The sequence below is a fragment of the Trichomycterus rosablanca genome, chromosome 25 (genome assembly GCF_030014385.1).
Source record: "Trichomycterus rosablanca isolate fTriRos1 chromosome 25, fTriRos1.hap1, whole genome shotgun sequence".
Lineage (NCBI taxonomy): Eukaryota > Metazoa > Chordata > Actinopteri > Siluriformes > Trichomycteridae > Trichomycterus > Trichomycterus rosablanca.
This window is the reverse complement of record NC_086012.1, coordinates 10065728-10088281: the sequence shown is the minus strand read 5'-3', so window position 1 is coordinate 10088281 and position 22554 is coordinate 10065728. Positions and strand designations below refer to the sequence as shown.

General features: G+C 40.0%; 1 pseudogene; it reads right to left on the bottom strand.

Annotated features, from left to right (window-relative positions):
- Nucleotides 1-12244: 12244 nt before the first annotated feature.
- Nucleotides 12245-12394, bottom strand: LOC134302946 (U1 spliceosomal RNA; annotated as a pseudogene).
- Nucleotides 12395-22554: the final 10160 nt, after the last annotated feature.

Below are 22554 nucleotides of genomic sequence, written 5' to 3'. Positions count from 1 at the left end.
GTTATTTTAGGTCATGAAGAGCTTTCACGATGGTTTCTGTACGATTGTTGATGAATGGTGATGTGATGGTTGGTGCTTTGTAGCTCCAAGTCTGGATCAATCCACTAAGCTGTTAACTTAACGTGATCTTTTATATATCACACGATCGGATCTCGGCCGATCGCCGATAGCATATTTTGATTAAAAATCGGCCGATACCGATTCATAGCCGATAGATCGTCCCATCTCTAATGCTAACATTTGTTAAAACTAAATTAGTTTCAGGAAAACGTTAGCATAACAAGACAAACCAAACACATTTTGCATAAACTAATAACACAAACAACTGTACTTTCCATGTTTATATTATACAATAAGTTATAAATATATATAAAGCATTTTTTGTTGCATTGTTCTATATTTGTTGTTCTCTCTCATAATTTAGCTAATTTTTAATGAACTGTCTTATGCTGCTCTCTTTGTTTTTATCTTAATTATTCTTGATGTTGATGTACTATTTTGATTTTGTACTATGATTTGTATGGTGTATGTACGTATTTGTTTTGATTATTTGTCTTATGTAAAGCGTCTTTGAGTATATTGAAAAGCGCTATATAAATAAAATGTATTATTATTATTATTATTATTATTTTCAAAATGTACTTCTAAACTGTTTAAACACAAATGTACAGAGATTTGGTTGTTCAGCATTGATGACTGAAATAACTACTATAAATCCCCTACATACATTGTGAAGGACTTCATGCAACCAAGTTGTTAAAACTCCAATTACACTTATACTGTATATAAAAAGTCATAATTCAATAATGATCATTTATTTGTTTGTCTTTATTATGTTATTTAAAGCTGAATGAACATGTATGTGTAAATCTGGGGTGTATTAAACACAGCCTAGAAAACTTGTGCTTTCTTGCAGACTGAGTCCAAATCAATTCACTTCATTTTCCCTATCAGCCAATGAGGAGCGTTTAAACCTGCCTCTTAAACTAGAGACTGAATATTGCTATTAAAATACATGTACAAATATTTATGGCGCTGTTCTCTTACTTTTTACTGACTTTTACAATAAAAAATACATCAGGAAAAATGCACCATAATAAATATATTTAAAAAAAGAACTAACAGATGTTAAATATGAATATGAATATAAATAATATGAGCATGATGAATATATGTAAAAGGTTCTCAGCGGTGAATCAGCCGGTGCGGTGAACATGAAACTCAGGTCGGCACCTCCGGCCAACCGTCGAGAATTAACACTATTAACTATGCTAGCTTCTCCCCGTTAGGGAGGGACTAATATCAGCTACTCTAGCACAGATGTCCCCGGAACCTTTGGTGCGCGCCGGGATTCGAACCCAGGACGCATTGGGCCTTCTCTGCTTCAAGCGATGCGACTTATCCAACTGAGCCACCGGAGAGAACCAAACCGAAGGCTCCAATTAAGCCTTATAAAGTTTTAGAACGTTGAACAAGACCCGCCTCCTGAGTTCTGATTGGCTAATTGTTAAAGCACACAAGCAATCCGCTGATTGGTGGATTGGGAAGCGTAGCAACGATAGTACAGCGTGGAGGAGATGGAAGAGATTATAAATATGCAGTTTGATGAAATTATATATAAATAGTTACACAAAATAGTGTGGATATTGGTGCTTTATTCAATTCAATTTAGTGGGTCAAGATCATTATTTTTTTGAACTAGAAAATAAAAACAATAAAAAATAATTTTGGTAACTTGATAGCCTATAATATATTATTGTGTGTGTGTGTGTGTGTGTGTGTGTGTGTGTGTGTGTGTGTGTGTGTGTGTGTGTTTTCTGTGACTGGGTATGCAGCTTAAAGCATTTATATATTTTTAATATTATAAGTACAAGTTCATTCTATTTACATTCAATGCAAGCTGATCAGGACTGTCCAGATGTTCACATACCACTGCAGACCTCTGTCCCATACATGGATGGCTAAAATTTGGCATCTTGAAACTAGTCTTGGTGAACATGAGAAGAAACACTACACAATAGCAACAAAAGTACAGAAGGTAAAATCCTTTGCTTGTCTAAGCAGAAATCCCAGTGTGTGTGTATAGGCTATGCTTAAATCTAGTGGTTCAGTGGGTTGCACTATTACTTCACAGCAAGAGGGCCCTGGGTTTGGTTCCCAGGTGAAAGGGTTCGAGTGCTTTCTGTGTGGAGATGTATTCATTAGGATTTTAACGTCATGTTTAACACACTTTGTGTAATGAGTAACTATTGTTTTTGTCCCAAATGTAAGAGTCATCAGTTCACAAGTTTAATGTCAAACACAGTCATGGAGAATTCTGTATCTCCAATTCACCTCACTTGCATGTCTTTGGACTGTGGGAGGAAACCCATGCAGTCACGGGGAGAACATGCAAACTCCACACAGAAAGGACCCAGACCGTACCCACCTGGGGATCGAACCCAGGACTTTCTTGTGAGGCGACAGTGCTACCCACTATGCGCCCAACCCTGGAGATTAATTAGCAATGCCAGTGCAGTTGTAGCTCAGAGTTTGAATACTGGACTGGTAATCATGAGGTCTCTGCTTCAAGTCATTTAACAAGGTTACTATTGTAGGGATCTTAATCAAGACCTATGGCCCTTAGTTTCATGGATTGTATTTTATCACAATTGTTAGTCACTTGATTGACTGAGGTGCCTGTCCATCATGATCAGCTTGACAGTAGATGTCCTGCTTGCATAAACAGCTCAGAAAAGCAGGAATTAGTCTAAAACAGCAAAATGAGCATGTCTTAAGCATTCTCTACGTCTATGTATTTTCGGCACCTTTCACCATCAGGGGGAAGCAAAGTATAAGCAAACATGTCCATTCAGCCTCCACAAACATATCAACTGCAATTGACTAAAACAAACATGCTAACATTTGCTAAAACTAAATTAAAGTTTCAGGAAAACGTTAGCATAACAAGACAAACCGAACACATTTTGCATAAATTAACTATCTAATAACACAAACAACTGTACTTTCCATGCTTAATTAAACAAAAAATTATAATTATAATATACTGTCTAAACCTCTGTGTTAATTCTCAGTAAACATCCATAACCAACTGTTGTTAACTGTATTACCTCTACAAAATTTAAGTCTTTTTATTATTCAGATTGGATGTGTTGTAACAGATGGGTAGGTTGGACAGGTTGAACTGACCTACGAAACAAACAAACAAAAAAAGTCTATGTTTGCTTATATGAATCATTTAATTTAAACAATCAAGCTGCAAAATGCAAAAAGCTATAAAAACTCTTCTGAAAACTTGGCTGTTCATCACTTTGTAATAAGACAAACAAATTACAAATAGAGGAAAAGTGCAATAATGCAACTCTCTCAGGGAATGTTTTTACTGCAATGATTGCAATTGAGTGTGTAATTTTAAAAGAGCTGAACAGTTTCCACTATTAAAACACAGAACAAACATGACAGGGTGAATCTGGGACAATTCTGTTAAAAATAATAAATAAATATTTAAATCAGAAGGTAACTTGTACAGAACTACTGTACTACAGCTGTCTGTGGCCTCTCTAGGAGAGCTCATGTAATTGAAAGTGAAAAGGGTGAAAAGGCTCAAGAAGCTACACATCTTGACACATTAACATGTATAAGTAAATCTGGGGTGTATTAAACACAGCCTAGAAAACTTGTGCTTTCTTGCAGACTGAGTCCAAATCAATTCGCTTCATTTTCCCTATCAGCCAATCAGGAGCGTTTAAACCTGCCTCTTAAACTAGAGACTGAATATTGCTATTAATATACATGTACAAATATTTATGGCGCTGTTCTCTTACTTTTTACTGACTTTTACAATAAAAAATACATCAGGAAAAATGCACCATAATAAATATATTTAAAAAAAGAACTAACAGATGTTAAATATGAATATGAATATAAATAATATGAGCATGATGAATATATGTAAAAGGTTCTCAGCGGTGAATCAGCCGGTGCGGTGAACATGAAACTCAGGTCGGCACCTCCGGCCAACCGTCGAGAATTAACACTATTAACTATGCTAGCTTCTCCCCGTTAGGGAGGGACTAATATCGGCTACTCTAGCACAGATGTCCCCGGAACCTTTGGTGCGCGCCGGGATTCGAACCCAGGACGCATTGGGCCTTCTCTGCTTCAAGCGATGCGACTTATCCAACTGAGCCACCGGAGAGAACCAAACCGAAGGCTCCAATTAAGCCTTATAAAGTTTTAGAACGTTGAACAAGACCCGCCTCCTGAGTTCTGATTGGCTAATTGTTAAAGCACACAAGCAATCCGCTGATTGGTGGATTGGGAAGCGTAGCAACGATAGTACAGCGTGGAGGAGATGGAAGAGATTATAAATATGCAGTTTGATGAAATTATATATAAATAGTTACACAAAATAGTGTGAATATTGGTGCATTTTCTTGTAGGAAGAATTACATTTATTATTACTTTTTTTTTTTTTTTTATAGAAGATAAAAAAGTGTTAAATACGTTTTCATATCTAAGCACTGCCACTCCTTAACACAAGAAGTCTATTTAAAATACACTACTACTACTACTAACCAACAGATTTATACAACCCCACATCAGAAAAAGTTGGGACAGTATGGAAAATGCAAATAAAATAAAAACACAGCGTTCTGACAGTTTGAACCTGAGATATTTCATGTTTTATCTGCTCAACTTAATTTCATTTATTAATAAACATCCATTCCTGCATTTCAGGCCTGCAACACATTCCAAAAAAAGTTGGGACGGGGCAATTTAGGGCTAGTAATGAGGTAAAAAAAACTGAATAATGATGCAATTTTAGCACTAATGATGCTCAAGCACCTGCCCTTTTGCCCTGGATGAGAAAAGTGCCCTTTCTGCTGGAGACCAATTTTTTTTTACATTCATCAATATTTAAAAATAAAAATTACCCTCTCTGTCATCAATTCCCCCCAAAAGTGTTTTGATATCTGACGGGCATTTATTTGAGTTCTTGTGAGAATTCTGCCCCGATCTGATCCGCGGCGCGCACAAGCTCCCGCCTTGCCCCTCCCTCTTCCTCTTCCGGTTAGCACTCATGCAGTGCTGAGCGCCAGGCCAAACCACTGCTACACACTTCTCCTCTGACCCGCAGCATCAGACAGACAGGTAACGACAGTGTTTCATACAAAGAGCATCCATGCATAATGCATAGCCTACACGTTTTGTACTCATGAGTCATGAAATACGTGATTTCAAAGCCTTGTCCAGCTGTTTACTGATGTTTGTGATGTTTAATAAAGGGGGAGGGGGACAAACTGCAGCAGACAGACAGACAGACAGAGAATTTAAAGACAGTTTTACTGTTTTACAGATTAGACAAGTTACTTGTGAAAGCTTGAAGAAAAAAAAAAAAGCATGAGCACAAACATTTTGCAGGAGAATGTCAAATAGCTCCCACAGTAAAGTGCTGAAAATAGACACAAACATACAATATTTTATAATTACAGCATCCTGGCCAAAACGCTGTGTAGGAAAAGTCACCTTCAGTCAAGGAGTTATTTTCATACAAGCATTTATACTTCAACAGTTGAGGTTTACAAATGAGGAATAATTAACATTAACATACAAACTATGTAATGAACATTACAAACTAATATATGTACAAGGCTAAATATAATGCTCTATGATATAGAACAGCATACAAAAAATGATGAATAAATAGGAAAATGTTATTTAGCTGTCTATTTGATTTTATTGGCATAATAATAGGCCCATTGTTAACATTAACTACCCAAAGTGGGTTTCTGATTTGAAATCAAAGGTAGGTCTTAAGTTGAGCTACATGACAGTCTGGTGAGGTAATTTGATACTAGTAATGGTATATTACAAGTGTAATGCTTCAACTCTGTCAGAAAACAGTAAAATGATGTATACTGTCTTCTCCCCTTTATGGAGATTCAGTAAGTCACTCTTGATTATTATGCACAGCATTGATTTATCTCATTTACAAATTTTGCAGCATAATGCCAAGAAAAGAAAGGTTACAAAAGCAGAAAGAAAAGGAACTACAGCAAGCAGCTCAGGGTAGCAGCTCTCTTTCATCCTGTATTAGGCCATCTACCAGTAAAGCAAATGAGGGAGATGTATCAGTATCACTACATGATCCAGAAGAGCCCACCACAGATGAGGATGGACAGGCAGAGTGTAGGACTGAGTCATGTTCAGGGCAAGGACGGATTAAGGATAGTCTGGGCCCCTGGGCAAAGAGTTGCCCAGGGCCCCATCCCCCCCCGCCCCCCCCCCTCCAAAAACATAAATAAATTAATACATTAAACAACCTGTCAATAACTAACCTTAACACAAGAATCTATTTTATATAAGTTTCTTTCTACTCTTCTTTCTTGCAAAGTCATCCACTAATTCATCAAAATTAAGCTGTCTGACCAAATCTGATTCAATGGCCAGAAGTGACAGTGAGTTCATTCTTAATACGAGCCAGTTTGGAGAATAAGGACATTTTTCTTTTTCTGTTATGAATGATTTGTATTGTATCAATTCATCTGCCAGGCTCATGTTCAGATCTGAAGGATATGCTGCAGCGAGTGAGTTAGCCTTTAAAGAGAGCTCACTGTTGAACATATTGTCAGGCATGAAAAGAACATCAAATAGCTCAGTTAAGTGTGTGTATGCATTCAAACTGCTTGAAATTGCTTGTCTTAAATTTAAATAATTGCAAAATTGCTAAATTAATTTGTGTCTCTGCGCTTAAGAGAAATTGAACATAATAATTTTGAAACAATACAAATTCAGAAACATTAAGTAAGGGCCTGAATCGCATATTTGCAACAAAACGTCTGTTATGAAATATGGTAGCTTGCCTGGCAATTTGTAGGTCCCTAGAAAGTCAAGGAGCCATGGTAAACGACTTCTATGGAAGTCAAGGGCCCCATAGCAGGGGCCCTCGTGATCAAGGGCCCTCTAATGGTATGCCCTGCTCTTCTCTAGGGCCCCCTGGTAGGGGCTCTCATAACCAGGGCCCTCTAAAAATATGCCCCCCTCTTTCCTAGGACCCCTAATAGCCAAAAGTCGAAGTCAGAGCAGTGCCACAACGCCTCATCCATTTTCATAAGGGGCCCAAAAGCATGGTTAGGGCCCCCAAAACCATGGCTAGGGCCCTAAAGCATGGCTAGGGGCCCCAAAAGCATGGCTAGGGCCCTAAAGCATGGCTAGGGGCCCCAAAAGCATGGCTAGGCCCCAAAAGCATGGCTAGGGGCCCCAAAAGCATGGCTAGGGCCCCCAAGAGGCCCTGGGGTCAAAGTCCCTAATAGTCAGAGGATCCTTAAAATGGAGGGCCCTCGGAAATAAAAATATATTGTATCATAAATGTTGATAGGCATCGCAAAATGTTTTGGGCCAGGGCCCCCCCCCCGGGGCCCCCTGACCTCAAGGGCCCCTGGGCGCTGGCCCCACTGGCCCGGTCAGTAATACAGCCATGGTTCAGGGGCAGCAACAGAAACAGTGTTGCCTAAGGAGATTTTTATTTTTTAATTTTATTAATAATTTTGGAGATGGGTGCCCTTTTTTTGGCTTGAGCACCTGCCCCCAAAAATGTCTGTGCACGTGCCTGAATGTCACAACCTGTAGTAAAGCTGTTCTGTATCTTATAACTAAACCTCTCATGGTACTGTGCCTTATCAAGGCAAACGAGAAGGTTTGCCTGCATCAGGGAAGAAGAGAGCTATGCTGCCTGGAGTTTATATCTTGTCATAGTCTCCCATGGTAGGTCTTAGCAGAGGTGCCAGACCTATTTTGGGCAGCAGCAAATATGACAGTGTTAGAGGCGGATGATCACAAAGGCGACAACAGCATCAACATCAAGTAGTGTGGCAAGCTGTTTTAACATTAATTTGTGCAGCTAGACTTACATTTTTAAATATCTGAAATAGGGATGCATCAATACCATTTTTTCCCAACCAAGTACAAGTACAAGTACATGTATTTTTGTACTTGCCCATACCGATACCAATACCTATACCAATACCTATTTAGAATGATGGAGTTAATGAGTTGGAGGTTAATAAATATTTTGCAATGTTGGTGTTTTGTTGTTATGTTTTGTAGAGAACGATCAGGTCAGAAATACTGTAAAACGTGTGTGTGTCGGTGTATTCTGATATAAACTATATTATCCCCCTGTCCCACCTGTTTACACTCCTCTCCTACGTTTCCCCTCACACCGTATCCTGCGTTCTCACTGGCTGTTCGACATTTCACTCATTCCCAGTCGCACATCTCAGATCAGATATCTGACGTGCTAGAAAACTCGATCCAGTCGGATCGAGTTGTTGGACAGTTCACACTTAGCGATCAAGAGCCGAGTTTTGATCGCCGAGCGAACGCCGAGTTGCTCCCGAGCCGGCAAATCTAGCGCCGACCAGTCGCCGAGCGAAAATCAGGGCAAAGATCGTGTAGTGTGAACTAGGCATAACGCAGCAACGTGCACTAGGCACACGGTATCGGATGTTTAGTATCGGAGCCTCGTTTGCGAGTACGAGTACAAGTTAATGAGCGCGGTATCGGGCAAATACCCGATACCAGTATCGGTACTCATGCATCTCTAATCTGAAATGTACACTGCTGAAAAAATTAAGGAAACACTTCAATCACATATCGGCTCTCGATGAACGAAAGATTCAAGTTGAAAATCTTTACAGATAGAAATTGTGTAATTAGTTAAGAACAAAATGACATAACAACAGTCAATGGAAACCAAAATCCGTCATTAATCATTAATTTTATCATGGCAACTTGTAATGTTACTCAGTAGTGTGTGCTTTTCCACCAAAAGAACCCTGGTTCTTGAACGGTTCTGTTCAGGTTTCTTCTAACCTTGGTGCTTTGTAGAGAACCGACCCACGTTTCCACCAGTTTTTGGGAACCAAGCGTGCGTCATTATCTGTGGGCGCTACACAACAAAAGTAAAGAGTAGTAACATGATGGTGGAGTGTGTAGATTACCTGCGAGCATTTGTGCTGTTGTTACAGATTTTTGTTTTTTATGCAAAAAGCATCGATCAGATATTGGTGATAATAAGTTGTAGACGTGTTTGTCGCAGTTGTTGTTTTCTTTAGTTCATTGACATGAGAAGCGCTTTGCCATTTTGCTCAGTGCTCAGGCTTGAGCGATAAAACATCACTAAATTTCCATGAGACGAACATCCATCTATGTGAAATAACCATCAAATCCACCAAAAATCCAACCAAAAGCTCCACATATACAGTACCAGTCAAAAGTTTGGACACACTTTCTCATTCCTGTGGTTTTTCTTGATTTTTTTTTAATTTTCAACATTGTACATTAATAATGAAGACATTCAAACTAGGAAGGAACACATATGGAATTATGTAGTAAACAAAAAAGTGTTAAACAAACCAGAATATGTTTTATATTTTATATTCTTTAAAGTAGCCATCTTTTGCTTTGATGACAGCTTTGCACACTTTTTGGCATTTTCTCAATCAGCTTCATGAGGTAGCCACCTGGAATGGTTTTCAATTAATGTTTGTGCCTTGTCTAGAGTTAATTTCTGGAATTTCTTGCTTTTTTAATGTGTTTGAGACCATCAGTTGTGCTGTGCAGAGGTAGAGTTGGTAAAATATAAAATATTCTATATTCTGGTTTGTTTAACCTTTTTTTGTTCACTACATAATTCCATATGTGTTCCTTCATAGTTTGGATGTCTTCTGTATTAATCTACAATGTAGAAAGTAAAAATAATCAAGAAAAACCACTGAAGAGAAGGTGTGTCCAAACTTTTGACTGGTACTGTATCTGTGTTTAGCCGTATTAACTTCACGTGTGGTGTTTATGCAGCTCGGGTTTCTGAATCCGCAAAAAAAGCTTCACGTAAATAAAGCGTAACGTGGCTGAACATACTAAAAATACGACACAGAAACACAAAATTTCTCTTTGTTATTACTGGTTATAAGTGCTCTGTACTGCCCAAATTTATCAGTCATTGTTTTAGTACAACAAGCTACGTTACGCTTTATGTTTCACTTTAAGCGTTTATACTGTCCGGGTCATTTTTACCACGTCATATCACACAGTTTATCTCTTTGAAAATATCAGTGAATATCAGCAGCAAACTGGTTGAATTGAATCAGGTAAACTTTAAAAGATGGAAGTTGTTTAAATTCTATATAATGTAATAATGTCTCATGTACAAGCACCCAAACCTCTACACTGTGACACGCCCACAGACGACGTCACAGTTCACGCCAGATTAGGACCCTAGTTCACTGTCTGGAACCTCTTTTGTCTGGTGGAAACATGCAGAACCGGTTCAAAATCAAGTTCGCGAACCGGAACGGAGCCGGATCCGCGTCGGTGGAAAAGGGGTATGTTTGGCCCCCACGTGCCTGTATGCACTCCCAGCAACATGTGGGCATGCTCCTCATGAGACGGCGGATGGTGTCCTTGGGGATAACCATCCAGACCTGGATCAGGGCATTTGTGAGCTCCTGGACAGTCTGTGGTGCAACTTGGCAGTGTCGGATGCACTGATACATAAAGTCCCAAAGATTCTCAATTGGATTCAGGTCTGGTGAATGTGAGGGCCAGTCAATGGCATCAATGCCTTCATCGTCCAGGAACTACCTACACACTCTGGCTCTGGTCACACGAGGCCTGGCAATTGTCCTGCACCAGGAGGAACCTAGGGCCCACTGCACCAGCGTAAGGTCTGACAATGGTTCTGAGGATTTCATAGGGTACCGTTGGCTATGACATGGAGGTTTGTGCGACCCTACAAGGATATGCCTCCCGAGACCATCACTGACCCACCACCACAGCAAACCTTCTTGCAACAGCACATTAGGATGTGCCATTCTGCAGGAACTGGACTACCCCGTGCTACCAATAGTGACAAGGACACTAGCAAAACGTAAAACTAGAGAAGAATCAGTCAGGAAAGAGAAGGAGAGATTATTTGTCTGTGGCCACCACCAGCAAAACCATTCCCTTTTTGGGGGTATGGCCTGCAGAACAGATCAAGAACTTCAAATGTGCAAGCTCTGAGTGAAGCTAAGGAAAAACAAGCTAACCATATGGCCTAGAGAACATTCCACCTGTCATGGAGGAAAACATCAGGAACAGATTTCACATGTTAGACATAATTGACAGAGAAGATTCTGACCAAAGTGCTGACCAAACTCTGCCAGCAAACCTGGAAAACCACCCAATGGCCAGCAGTTTAGAAGAGGTCAGTTTGTATCCCAATACCAAAGAATAAAAACAATAAGAAGTGTGCAAACGGTTACACAATCTCCCTCATATCACATGCCAGTAAAATGATGCTGTAGATTATTCAAGGCAGATTAAAACCTTGTATTGAAAGACTGCTGCCAGATGTGCAGAAAAGGCAAGCAGCATTTAGGGTCACGCCAGGTCCAGCTACAAACACTTCACAGCCTCCTTCTCCCCCCCGTAGCCAATCCTGTCTTTTTTTCTAGGGGGATTGGCACTTATGGAATTCCCACCATTTATAGCTTTCCCTTTATATGAGTAGCGATCACACCTAAACCAGAAGCTATTTGGTTTTATTGACTTTTTTTTATTTAAGAATTATTTTGAAGCTAACACTGAGGTTTATACTTTGGGGCGTGTGTGAGCTTTAAAGATCTAGACCAGGTTAAAGGTTACAAATAAACAACCATGGTATTTATAGCTTATAAACAATAGCACATATATGTACTGTATATACACTGATCAGCCATAACATTAAAACCACCTCCTTGTTTCTACACTCACTGTCCAATTTATCAGCTCCACTTACCATACAGAAGCACTTTGTAGTTCTACAATTACTGACTGTAGTCCATCGGTTTCTCTGCATCCTGTGTGTAGGTATTATTTGGGTGGTGGGTCATTCTCAGCACTGCAGTCACACTGACATGGTGGTGGTGTGTTAGTGTGTGTTGTGCTGGTATGAGTGGATCAGACACAGCAGCGCTGCTAGACTGAGAATAATCCACCAACCAAAATAACCAGCCAACAGCGCCCCTTGGGCAGCGTCCTGTGACCACTGATGAAGGTCTAGAAGATGACCAACTCAAACGGCAGCAATAGATGAGCGATCGGTCAGCCATTGTACAGCGCCCAAGGAGCACAGAGGGTTAAGGGTCTTGCTCAAGGGCCCAACCTTTCAGTTGATAGCCCAAGCCTCTACCCACTAGGCTCCCACTGTCCCAAAAATCAGGGGAGAGTGCAAACGCAGTCCCCCACTATCAGAAATTATGCAGTCGAGATTTCCACATTTGAGGAATTCGCAGGGGTCAGCACAACCAGAGTGCAACGGCTGAGCCTCGCCCTGGCTGAAACAACGAGTGTTTTTATTTGCAAGTTTGGGCTTGTCAGCAAATGTAACAGTTTTCTGTACATGAATCGAGATGTTATATTGACATGTTAGCGCTGTCCCACCTCATTCCATTGGTTTTAATGGCAAGATGCTAAATGCATCTATTGTGTGACTATTGCGCATGCACACATCGCGATGACGATGCTGAAACGATATATCGTGCAGCCCTAGTATATTGTGCATTATGAAGCGGAATACACAGCAATAAAGATTCAGACCGTGAACAGTGTAATATTGATGTATATTAGGTTAACAGGTACCAGGTGATGCTATTAAGATTTGGTTTAAAACAAGCCAGGTAAGCAGCAAACAGTCCAACCATTTATGATCAATCTTTCTCAACTTACATGAGCAAGGAATTTAAAGATTTTACCATCTACAGTCCATAACATTATTAAAAGATTTTGAGAATCCAGCAAGATCTCCGTGTGTAAATAGCAGACCTGTCTTTCATTATAAATTGTGGTGCATTACTGAGCGCAATACAACAATAAAGATCCAGACCCTGGTGGCTGTGGCCTCTTTCAGCAGGATAATGGAAAATGGTTCAGGAATGGTTTGAGGAGCACAACAATAAGTTTGAGGTGTTGACCTGGCCTCCAAATTCCCCAGATTTCAATCCAATTGAGCATCTGTGGGATGTGCTGGACAAACAATTTCAATCCATGGAGGCCCCACCTCACAACTTACAGGAGTTAAAGGATCAGCTGCTGACATCTTGGTGCCAGATACAATATTAGGAAGGAGGTCATAATGTATGTTATGCCTGATCTGTGTATGTTTTCTACTGTTCCAATTCTTACCTGAAATTAGGTTTGTATTTAATTTGTGATATATTTAAATGATACATTTTTAAAATAATAAAATGCTTGTTTACTTGTTTAAATGTCTCAGTCTCTGTGTGATGTGTCACATCAAATATGTCATTTTTGTTGTATAAGTTGTAAAAAATACTAATTTATATCCAATATTAATTCAGATTCAAACATCTTTACTGTGCAAAACGTATTTGGGCTGCTTAAGTTCCCTGTCCACTGCATTGTGAAAGTAAAGTAAAGAGCATCTGAGTGCTTGCAACACTCGTCAAGGAATTAACCAATTACATTTTTCACTGAGAAGTGTGTCAAAGTGTTCATGTTGCAATGTTTTTTCAAGCCATTTTGGCAATATATTTAGAATTACATGTTCGTTATGTGTTTCCTAGTCCAAGTAACAGCAGGGCCCCATGTAGACCTGATCTGGTAATGAAAACCTCTGCTTTCTTACGTTTACTTGGACTTTTATTTGATTGCAGACAGTTTGAACACATTATAGTTTGTTCTAACTTATTATGTTTTGTCTGCTCAACTTCATTTCATTTATTAATAAACATCCATTCCTGCATTTCAGGCCTGCAACACATTCCAAAAAAGGTTGGTACAGTAAAGCATTTACCACTTTGTATTGTTGCCATTCCTTTTCACCACACGTAGGTAGGTAGGTAGGTAGGTAGGTAGGTAGGTAGGTAGGTAGGTAGGTAGGTAGGTAGGTAGGTACTTTATTGATCCCGAAGGAAATTGTGACTTAAGACGTTTTGGCACCAAGGACACCAAGTGATTTAGTGTTTCTCTATTGGGGACAGGTCTGGACTGCAGACAGGCCAGTCCAGTACCCATAACCTCTTCTTCCACAGCCATGCCTTTGTAATGTGTGCAGCATGTGGTTTTGCATTGTCTTATTAAAAAATGCATGGACGTCCCTGGAAAAGATGACGGCTTGAAGCACATGTTGCTCTAAGATCTCAATGTACTTTTCTGCATTAATGCTGCCATCACAGAAGTGTTAATGACCTTTACCAAGGGCACTGACACAGCCCATACCATGACAGACCCTGGCTTTTGGACTTGTTGCTGATAACAGTCTGAATGGTCCTTTTCATCTTTGGTCCGGAACACACGGCGTCCCGGAATGCTGATTCATCTGACCACAATACACGTTTCCACTGTGTGATGGTCCATCCTAGATGCCTCAGAGCCCAGAGAAGTTGATGCAGCCTCTGGACATGGTTAACAAAAGGCTTCTATTTGCAGAGTAAAGTTTTAAGTGGCATTTGTGAATGTAATTCCGTATTGTAGTGCATGTGGTTATATCAGCTATTGTTGAGTGGAGGTTCTTGATGCAGTGCCGTCTGAGGGATCGAAGATCACGGGCGTTCAGTTTAAGCTTGCACCTTTGCCGTTTATGCACTGAAATTTCTCCAGATTTCTTGAATGGTTTAATGATATTATGCACGGTAGAGGGAGAAATATGCAAATTTTCAATCTTTCAATCTTTCTTTGAGGTACATTGTTTTAAACATTTCTAACCATGATTACAATCACCTGTTTGGAATCACATCATTATTTAGTTTTTTCCACCTCATTACTAGCCCTAAACTGCCCGTCTCAACTTCTTTTTGAACGTGTTGTCGGCCTAAGATGCAGGAATGAAGGTTTATTAACAAATGAAATAAAGTTGACCAGACAAAAAATGAAATATCTAAGGTTCAAACTGTCTGCAATGAAATAAAAGTCAAAGTAAATGTAAGAAACATGGTGTGTTTTTTCTGATTTGGGGTTGTATATGCTTTATGTGTATGATCATATTTCAGTAGCCCCAACCACATTCTTACTCTCTCACACACATACACTCACACACACACCTGTTCCAACAATGTATGGAATTTCTCATTACAGTACCCAGAGTGTCATTTTGTTATGTGTACGTGCCTTCCAGTCTGTACAGCTTAGACTATATTGAATTCACTTACAAGTATTATTATTACTATTATTATGACCCATATTCCAAAAAAGCTAAGACTAGGTAAAATGAGGGTAAAACAGAAAATCAGTGATTTGTCAACTGTATTTAAAATGTATTTAATTAACTTTTGTACACTGATCAGCCATAACATTAAAACCACCTCCTTGTTTCTACACTCACTCTCCATTTTATCAGCTCCACTTACCATATAGGAGCACTTTGTAGTTCTACAATTACTGACTGTAGTCCATCTGTTACTCTGAATGCTTTTTTCAGCCTGCTTTCACCCTGTTCTTCAGTGGTCAGGACCCCTAAAGGACCATTACAGAGTAGGTATTATTTAGGCGGTGGATCATTCTCAGCACTGCAGTGATGTCATGGTGGTGGTGTGTTAGTGTGTGTTGTGCTGGTATGAGTGGATCAGACACAGCAGTGCTGCTGGAGTTTTTAAATACTGTGTCCACTCACTGTTTACTCTATTAGACACTCCTACCTAATTGGTCCACCTTGTAGATGTAAAGTCAGAGACGATCGCTCATCTATTGCTGCTGTTTGAGTTGGTCATCTTCTAGACCTTCTTCAGTGGTCACATGATGCTGCCCACTGGGCGCTGTTGGCTGGATATTTTTGGTTGGTGGACTATTCTCAGTCCAGCAGTGACAGTGAGGTGTTTAAAAACTCCAGCAGCATTGCTGTGTCTTATCCACTCATCCCAGCACAACACACACTAACACACCACCACCATGTCAGTGTCACTGCAGTGCTGAGAATGATCCACCACCCAAATAATACCTACTCTGTGGTGGTCCTGGGAGAGTCCTGACCATTGAAGAACAGCATGAAAGCAGGGTAACAAAGCATGTAGAGAAACAGATGGACTACAGTCAGTAATTGTAGAACGACAAAGTGCTTCTATGTGGTAAGTGGAGCTGATAACATGGACAGTGAGTGTAGAAACAAGGAGGTGGTTTTAATGTTATGGCTGATCAGTGTAAACAGTGTGATCAGTGTGAACTGAAACATCCAGCATCAGGCACCTTTTGACTAAAGAGGCACAAATTTTCAATCTTTCCATCTTGTGCAAAGCCCCCACAGCAGGTTGAGTCTATAATAGCCACCAAAGGAGTAGTCAACACCAACATTGATGCCATTGATTTTGGCCATTGATCATAGTCAGGTGTCCACCTACTCTTGGGTTCATAGTGCATAATAAACACACTGGCTTATTACCAACCTGATCAATCAAATATCTTTCTGTCTTTTGTTAAAATGTTTCAAAAGTGAGCTGAGGGGCAGTTTGTTTTCACTGATACTGCTTGAGATGTTTCTACAATTTAATTGGAGTCCACCTGTGGTCAATTCAATTGACTGGACATGATTGGGGATTGCCAACACCTGCCTATATAAGGTCCCACAGTTGACAGTACAAATCAGAGCAAACTCAAAGCCATGGGGTCAAAGGAATTATCTACAGGATTGTGTCAAGGCATAGATCTGGAGAAGGGTACAGAAAAAATTCTGCAGCTTTACAGCTCCCAATGAGCACCACCAAATAAACCACCAATAATCTTCCTAGCCCTAGCAGCCCGGCTGAACTAACCGAAGACTGGCCTTGGCCAGGGAGGTGAGCAGGAACCCGAGGGTCACTCTGACAGAGCTCCAGTGTATCCTTGTGGAGATGGGAACATCTGTGGAAGGAGCTGAAAATAGCTGTGTACTGACTCTCCCCATCCAACCTGATGGAGCCTGCAAGGATATGCCAAGAGGAATGGGCAAAAATGTCCGGAAACAAAGCTCGTAGCTTCTTTCCCAAGATGCCTTGAAGCTGTAATCGCTGCCAAAAGTGCATCAACCAAGTATTAGGCTAAGGGTGTGTACAGATATGTAACCCCTAAATAAAGGATTTTTGTCAGTAAAATAAAATTGCATATTTTCTAAACCCTGTTTTCACTTAATTCACGTAATTACTAGCGATTGGGTGTAGATGTTTGAGGCAAAAAAATAACTCTATTATAGAAAAGGCAAAATGGGGAAAAAACTGAATATTAAAGAATATTAAAATAAGAGGTAATACAATGATAAGGTAAACACAGTAAACAAGTTATTTAAAGCCACAAATTAATAAAATGGAATTAGATAAATGGGAGAAATGATATTTTAAAGCAGCAGCAGTGACTAACACATTGCTTTATCACGCTCCATATATACAACAACTTGGGAGATCAAAACAATTTAATCAGCATGCCATTCAGTCAGCATGGTTTACGGTTAGTATGACTCAAACTATTTATTACAAGCATTTCACAATCTGCAACAAAACAACTGTGGCAAACCGTGAGCCAGCCAGCCTAACTGAATAGGAGCAAAGCATTCTACACTTTGTAGTTCTACAATTACTGACTGTAGTCCATCTGTTTCTCTACATACTTTTTTAGCCTGCTTTCACCCTGTTCTTCAATGGTCAGGACCACCACAGAGCAGGTATTATTTAGGTGGTGGATGATTCTCAGCCCTGCAGTGACACTGACATGGTGGTGGTGTGTTAGTGTGTGTTGTGCTGGTATGAGTAGATCAGACACAGCAGTGCTGCTGGAGTTTTTAAATACTGTGTCCACTCGCTGTCCACTCTATTAGACACTCCTACCTAGTTGGTCCACCTTGTAGATGTAAAGTCAGAAACAATCACTCATCTATTGCTGCTGTTTGAGTTGGTCATCTTCTAGACCTTCATCAGTGGTCACAGGACGCTGCCCACAGGGCGCTGTTGGCTGGATATTTTTGGCTGGTGGACTATTCTCAGTCCAGCAGAGACAGTGAGGTGTTTAAAAACTCCATCAGCATTGCTGTGTCTTATCCACTCATACCAGCACAACACACACTAACACACCACCACCATGTCAGTGTCACTGCAGTGCTGAGAATGATCCACCACCCAAATAATACCTGCTCTGTGGTGGTCCTGTGGGGGTCCTGACCATTGAGGAACAGCATGAAAGCGGGGTAACAAAGCATGCAGAGAAACAGATGGACTACAGTCAGTGTGGAGTGTAAGTGGAGCTGATAAAATAGACAGTAATTGTAGAATCAAGGACGTGGTCATAATGTTATTCCTGATTGGTGTATAAATTTACCACAATTCCAAAAAAGTTGGGACAGTACAGAAAATGTAAACACCTTTTTGACCCATAATCAGTTAAAACAGTACACACAGACAACACACACACACACACACAAATTCATTCACTGTCTGTTTTACCACCTCTTTATCCTATTCAGTGTCACAGTGGGTACAAAACTCTAAAAAACACCCCGGTCAGGTCACTAGTCCATCACAGGGCAAACATGCTTACACATACACACACACACTTGCACCTAGGGTGATCTTTGTAGCTCAATTTAGCCAGACTGCATGTCTTTGGACTGTGGGAGGAAACCCACACAGACTTGGGGAAAACATGCAAACTCCACACTGAAAGGACCTGGACCTCTCCACCTGGGAATCGAACCCAGAATCTTCTTAATATAAGAGTGGATTGATCACATACTGCATGAGTTGCATTTCAGATGTGTGCACTGTATCTAAAATAGAATGCTAACAAAGCATCTGTAACTCAGCCGTCTTGCAGCCGTGGGCCTGGCGCCAGGTAATTAAAAATTATTAGGTAATATAAAGACAATTGCTCATGCTGGAGCACATGTGGGTATAAATACACACCCATGAAGTTCATATTGCTCAACTCTTACAAAGACAGCAATCAAAATGTTACCCTTCTATGTGTAAAAATACAAATTAAATCACAAAGCATTCAGATTGGCACCCAGGGCTGTGATGAATGCCTCAATAGAGAACGTGTGGAGAATTCTGAAACGGAAAATGTGACAACGACGACCCCGTACTGTTGCACATGTTAAGACGTGTTTGCAGGAAGAACGGGACAAAATAAAAGCTGAAACACTAAATCACCTGGTATCCTCTGTGCCAAAATTTCCTTTCAGTGTGGTGAAAAGGAATGGCAACATTACAAAGTGGTAAACGCTTTACGGTCCCAACTTTTTTTGGAATGTGTTGCAGGCCTGAAATGCAGGAATTGATGTTTATTAATAAATGAAATGAAGTTGAGCAGATAAAACATGAAATATCTCAGGTTCATCCTGTCTGCAATCAAATAAAAGATACAAAATACAATACAGAGTTACATGCACAAATGCCACTTAATACTTTACTGTGCAAAAATGAAGCCTTATGTTATCCATGTTTAGAAGCGGCGTCAACTTCTCTGGGCTCGAAGGCATCTATGATGGACCATCACACACCTGACAAAACATGAAATGTCTCAGGTTCATCCTGTCTGCAATCAAATAAAAGTCAAAGTAAATGTAAGAAACTCAGTTTTATTTATTATTTGTATTTTCCATGCTGTCCCAACTTTTACTGATTTGGGGTTTGAGGTATCTGTGAAAATTTGTGCCTGCTTTTAAGGCAAGGCTCTGTGTTTGTGCACGGTTACTTAATACTTAGCAGGGGTGTCAACATACCTTTGGCTATTTGTTATACGAGGGTTGATAATAATTCTATATGCTTTTGAATGATTGGGTGTAATCAACCAGCTGTTTCCCAAATTACTGCCTGTGCTACACACGTCTTTTTCCCAAACACGTTAGATGTACCTGAGCAGATCATATCATGCCCTCAATAATAGCTTTAGAAATGGGCAAAATTCCTGCATGTGTAAGGGTCACATATTTCAGCCTGGAATATTGTTATCTCATCTCAGGAATGTGCCTTAGGCATCATCCAATAGGCAAGTTCAGACAGACCTGAGAAATGATACAGAATGTACACTACTGTGAGTACATTCTACAGAAATAAACATTCACTAAAGAATACGATATGACTGATATGATATGAGTGCAAATACAACCCCAAATCAGAAAAAGTTGGGACGGTATGCAAAATGTAAAATAAAAACACAGAGTTTCTTACATTTACTTTTATTTGATTGCAGACAGGATGAACCGGAGATATGTCATGTTTTGTCAGCTCAACTTCATTTCATTTGTTAATATACATTCATCCCTGCAATTCAGTCCTGCAACACATTCCAAAAAAAGTTGGGACGGGTAGGTCTAGTAATGAGGTTTAAAAAACTACATTTACAGCACTTAGCAGACGCTGAACACAAATTGAGCAATTGAGTCTTAAGGTTAAGGGTCATGCATAGGAGCCCATCAAGGCAACTTGGTGGCTGTTGGGCTTGAACCGGCAACTTTCTGATTACAGATCCTGTACCTTAACCACAGAGCTACCACTGTACCTATAAAGATGTGATTTCATGGTTTGGTACAGTTTGTCAACAAATGTGAGAAATTGACAAGTCCAGATCATTATTACGTTTTTTCATCTCATTCCTAGCCCTAAATTGCCCCCGTCCCAACTTTTTTTGGAATGTGTTGCAGGCATCAAGAACCTCCACTCAACAATAGCTGATATAACCACATGGGTGAGGGATTACTTTGGCAAACCTTTGTCGAGCACTACAATACAGAGTTACATGCACAAATGCCACTTAAAACTTTACTGTGCAAAAAAGAAGCCTTATGTTAACCATGTCTAGAAGCAGCGTTGACTTCTCTGGGCTCGAAGGCATCTATGATGGACCATCACACACCTGAAATGCAGGAATGGATGTTTATTAACAAATGAAATGAAGTTGACCAGACAAAACATGAAATCTCAGGTTCATCCTGTCTGCAATCAAATAAAAGTCGAGGTAAATGTAAGGAATTTTCCATACTGTCCCAACTTTTTCTGATTTGGGGTTGTACATCCATCCCTGCATTTCAGTCCTGCAACACATTCCAAAAAAGTTGGGACAGGTAATTTAGGTCTAGTAATAAGGTTTAAAAAAAACGTCATTTATGGTGCATTGTGCATTTATGGTGCAATTATGACTAAACACAAATTGAGCAATTGAGTCTTAAGGGTCATGCTTAGGAGCCCATCAAGGCAACTTGGTGGCTGTTGGGCTTAAACCGGCAACTTTCTGATTACAGATCCAGTATCTTAACCACAGAGCTACCACTGTACCTATAAAGATGTGATTTCAAACACATGATGTCAACTGGTGATTGTAAAATGATTGGTGCAAAAGCAGCATCCAGGAAAGGCTTTGGAGTCTTTGATGAGCAAAGATGATCAGAGGATCTCCAGTTTGTCAGCAAATGTGTGAGAAAATTATTGAAACGTTTAAAAACAATGAACCTCAAAGAAAGATTGGAAGGGATTGGTATATTCTCCCTCTACAGTGCAGAATATCATTAAACGATTCAAGGAATCGGGAGGAATTTCAGTGCGTAAAGGCCAAGAGCACAAGCTTAACCTGAACGTCCGTGATCTTCGATCCCTCAGAAGACACTGCATCAAGAACCGCCACTCAACAATAGCTGATATAACCACATGGGTGAGGGATTACTTTGGCAAACCTTTGTCGAGCACTACAATACAGTTACATGCACAAATGCCACTTAAAACTTTACTGTGCAAAAAAGAAGTCTTATGTTAACCATGTCTAGAAGCGGCGTCGACTTCTCTGGGCTCGAAGGCATCTATGATGGACCATCACACACCTGAAATGCAGGAATGGATGTTTATTAATAAATGTAATGAAGTTGACCAGACAAAACATGAAATATCTCAGGATCATCCTGTCTGCAATTAAATAAAAGTCAAAGTAAATGTAAGAAATTTGGGATTGTAGATCTATACATTATGACATCACAAGAAATCTCCCATATGCCCTAGATGAGAACCACTGGTGTAGGTCGTGATGCAGCAACCAACCCACACGATCACAAGACCAACACCATCACTATGAAATGCCAAACATAATGAGATCCTTGCTATCAAAAAAGCTCTGATTTTAATTGGTTTGGGGATCATTCGGATGCCCTTTATAAAGGTTATATGAGCAGTGTTGCTCTAAGCCGAGACTAAAGACATCAGTTTCTTAGCTTCTTAAAATTTCTTTCAAATCTCTTCGCTATAAATGTGAATATAATTTAGCAGGCAGCCATTCCTGGGTAAATTTAAAGCAGTTTCAAATTTTTTGTTCCATTTGGAGATAATAACTCTCAATATGGTTCTGGTGTATAACAAAACATTACAAATGACTTCAGAACCCTAAAATCCATAACAAACAATAATATATGGTGCTGTGAGAAAGCATTTGCCCCTCACCAAATTTCAAATCTCTACGTTCCTCCACCTTTGTACAGGCACCTCAGGCTACTAACCAGGGTCCTTACATAGTGTCCATGACCTCACCCCCATTTTAGTCAGTTTTATTCCCACACAGCAGACTAGTGGG